The following is a 4328-nucleotide window of genomic DNA, read 5'->3' as shown; positions in this document are numbered from 1 at the left end:
AATTTAAGTCTGCAGCCATTCAAAGTACATTGCAAATCAATCATGTGATATTCAAATTCCTTGGACTTCAAATGGTCCTAATTAATGCTGCCACCTGGATGCCATTCTTCATGCTATCTGCACTCTTTAGGCACTAAGATACCCAAGAAGGATACCTTTCAGTCTAGTGTTACACTACATGAGTGTTCATAGATGTTGATGAATGACTAATCCATTGGAGTTGTCCTCGAGGGTGTGATCCTTGGTATCTAAATACCTGAACTCTGTCTCCTTACTGACTTTGTGACCTGAACGAGTTATTTATTCTCTGATCCTCAGTTTCCTTATCTTTAAAATGGAGCTAGGAATACCTCAGATGATTATTGCAAGCATTAAATGAGCTGTTTCAGACAAAGCACTTAGAAATCACCTGATACAGAGGGAACATTCATGAATGTTAGCTATTATGAGTAAGTCATTGAAAATTTCTTTTTCATAGATATAAAAACAAATGGTAAATTGTGTACCTTTTCAGAAAAAAAATAGTATATTCATGTCCAAGAAAAAATACCTGTTTTTTAAAATCCTTGCCTGATGACACATTTATTGATTTGGGAGAGAGAGAGGAAGAGAAGTGTGTGTGTGTGTGTGTTTGTGTGAGAGAAAGAGAGAGAGAAATTGAAATGAGAAACATCAATTGGTTTCCTCCACTATGTGCCCTGATTGGGAATCAACCTGCGACCTTTTAGTGCACAGGATGACACTCCAACCACAGAGCCTCACTGACCAGGGCAATATATCAGTTTTTTGTTGTTTTTTTTTTTTTTTTTTTTTTTTTTTTTTACAATAGCCTAGGTCTGTGTCTCACCACTGCCCCAGTTGTGTGACGTTGGCCAAGAAGATTAATCTTCTTGTTTCTGTTTCCTCATATTTGAAATAAGTATTAGAGTATTGTTACTTTGTGGCATGTAATAAGGTTTAGATGAATTACTATATATAAAGCACTGAATTTCTAAAAGGCCTGTAATTGGCATCTTGCCAAAATTTGTTGTTATTCTGGATCTTCTATATAAAGAAGAGTATAATTACAACTATTCCAATCCATAGACTTGCTTACATACAAAATTAAAAGATTTGCCAGACACTTTTTGCCAGGTAGCCTTGCTCTGAGAAACAACCCAGAGACCATTCTAGGATTAAACACCAGGTTTATTGAAGAACTCCCCCTGGCTGGTTTGGCTCAGTGTTGAGCGTCGGCCTGCGAGCTAAGTGTCGCTGGTTCGATCTTCCAGTCAGGGCACATCAGAGAAGGAAAACTCTGACTCCAAAAAGCCTCCGCTGCCTTGCGGCATACCTCTTCAGGGGAAAGGCTAAGGGAGTAAACCCCGACAGAAAATCCGGAGCCGGAGTCCCTAAGGCGGTTTGACGTTGTAGTCAACACCGGCAACTCCTGCGGCGCACCTGAAGCCAAGCTGTATTGACTCCGTCTTTCCCTTGGACCCTTCAGCTGCGAAGAGAGGGGGGGTCTGCTGCATGGGCAACAGCAGACCCTCCATATCACCCTGCCCAGGCTCTGTAGCTTCAGCTTCACTGGAGAGGACACTCCAGCGTCATCGCAAGATGTCGATTCAACACGGGAGGAGACAGATGCCGTGTCACTCCCGAGTCGGACTGCACAGCCATTCTCGGCGGTGCAGATAGACTCTTAAGAAGCTACACCATCGTCTCTCGAGACGGACGGCTGCCGACGACGACGACGACGACATTGAGCAGGTCATTTACATCTCCCTGCTTTCCCCCCACCAAGCCAGTCACTATATTGTGCTAGGTCCATCAACCTTTCTTCTGGGAAGAGCAAAGTCCATTTTTATTTCCTATAGGAGGGGCTAGGTCCAGGTTAATTTGCATATGGTTCATTTGCATACATCAAAAGTTCAGGTGGGCAGCCCAGCTGCTGCCATGTTCTGAAAATTTTTGTTATTTTTGAATCAAAATATTTTATATTTTTGTAATACCCAATAGTTATTACTCTCTTTGACAAGAAATGATGTGAGATGAGAAGGTCTATAAATCACACTTTTTTTCAAAGCCTACTGCTGAATTGCTGGATTGTGTTAGATGAGTTAAATAATACACTACCCCCACTACTACCCAATTCTTACCCAGGCTTTCTGTGAATTTGTCAATTTGTAAGCAATAGAGATTTAATTAAATTACAGAAGAATACAGATGTCAAAAATTTCATTACATAGGCAGTACTGCTATGTGGAATGCATCAGGCATCTTGGCTGAGAAATCCCTACCATAAAGGTTACAATACTCTTGGGCACTAAGAGGAACAGGGAGCTGTTGTGACGCAGATTAAAATGAGGATGAGGAAACACAGCGTCACTCAGAAGTCTAGTTTTACCCTCTCCTTAACCTTTTCTGACAGAACACCTTGATTTTAGTTTTTAGGCTGTTTCAGAAATAAGTGTGTGTGTGTGTGTGTGTCTACAAAGAAAAACTAATTATACAGATATCTTTTTAAAAACTAAAAGAAAAAATATAGCTCCAATACACAAGACATTTATCTTTTTTTGTCTACTTGTTTGCTTATGTGTGCTATCTTACAGTATTAATATATATATTAACATATTTATGTCATGATTTTCACTCTTAAAATGCCATATTTTCACATAATATTATTTGACAAACACCAGGAATATTACCCCCTGCCTTTGTTTAAAGCATGGACATTTTTAGTTATTTTATTAATTATTTAATATAAGTATTCCTGAGAATAAAAAAGCTTTTCTTTTCAATATATTGGGTTTATAACCCCTTAGAGATAAGTTCTACCCTTTCCACTAGGAGTGACAAGAAATCTGGGGCCTCACATTTACACTCTATCACAGGTAGGCATGGGAGGAAAAAAATGAAAGGAAGAAAAGACTAGCAAGCAGGCAATAGTGATTACATGTATTTCCTACTTTCATCGCTGCCCAGGCTATGTCCTACCCAAGTTATTTTCTGACTAGTCCAACAAAATAGGAACTCTGTTCTTTCCTCCAAAGGGACAACACAGTACTCCCATGGTTTGGAGTAACTAACTCTAAGTTACATATAGTAAATACCCATCCTACATCACTGCCGATTCATTCACCTGCCACATGTGACCTAAACATATAATCAGGATCATCTCTTTTCATAACAGCTCTTTTCTCTATAGCAGTGTAACAAAAGAATCATTACCTCCATGACCAATCAAGAAACCATCTATGTATATAGCATTTCGAGAATTTACTCTTCCAAGGAAAGAGAATCTGCCATAAAAGAGTACTGGGTTAGCTCTGTTTGGGAACACTGTGTTGCCTGTGCACAGTGCTGAATTAGTACTAATGGGAATGAGGTCATGAGCTTAATCCTCATGAGGATTCTCTTGGTTCTCCAGTTGTCCTAAATGGGCCTGGTTTGTTGGCTTACAAGAAGAACATGAACCTCACAGGCTCTTCTATGCCTCCATGATGGATGGAGAGTTGTTAGACCAAGACTTTTGAGGTTATCAAAACAAATGGGTTCAGAGCCTCTTCATGGGAACCTCAGTGACACACATGCCTTGACAAAGAATAACCTGTGGTCTTAAGATATGAGAGCTGTCCAGCCCAGGGATCAGGGAAAACTTACCCCCAAAACTATATCTCAGCTGCCATGTCCTAGAGCAGCAATTTTCAACCTTTTTCATCTCATGGCACACATAAACTGATGCCTGAAATTTTGTAGCAAACCAAAAAATATACTTTTTGCTGATCTGACAAAAAATTAGGTAGAATTATGATTCATTCCTACCAGGCAGCTATTGCTGTGTTGGCTGTTGTTATCTTTTAATTTGACAATCTAAGGAAAGAGATCAGTGTCCCTGACTAAATAGTCAGGTATTGCATGTTTTACTTTTTTTTTTTTTTTTTTTTTTTGTGGCACATCAGTTAAAAATCCCTGCTCTAGAGAGACCGCTATGGCAGCTTTTCACTGGAGCTAAAGTTTGACCATGTTCAGGGATCCACAGGTCTATTCTCTCTTCTCTATAGTGAGGTGCCAGGAAAATTCATACAGGGTCTGCAAAGACATCAGCCTCTGCTTGTTTCTCAGAGTCAATGCAACCACAGCATTTTCTTCTTCTCCAAAGATTTTCAAGGCTCTTATTCTCTTTCTCTATCCTGACATCAGGTTCAGAAGTTTTTGGAATGTACACCTGGTCCCCTTCTCCCTGTAAGGTGAGACGCAAGATTTCTTCCAGCAGAGAGAAGAGACCAGTGTTTCCACCAGAGGGAGAACACCAGATGTAGAGGCACTTGGAAGATAAACCCGGT

Source organism: Furipterus horrens, unplaced genomic scaffold (assembly GCF_987537825.1).
Source record: "Furipterus horrens unplaced genomic scaffold, mFurHor1.1.pri manual_scaffold_9, whole genome shotgun sequence".
NCBI classification, from domain to species: domain Eukaryota; kingdom Metazoa; phylum Chordata; class Mammalia; order Chiroptera; family Furipteridae; genus Furipterus; species Furipterus horrens.
Note: the sequence above shows the minus strand (reverse complement) of the source record.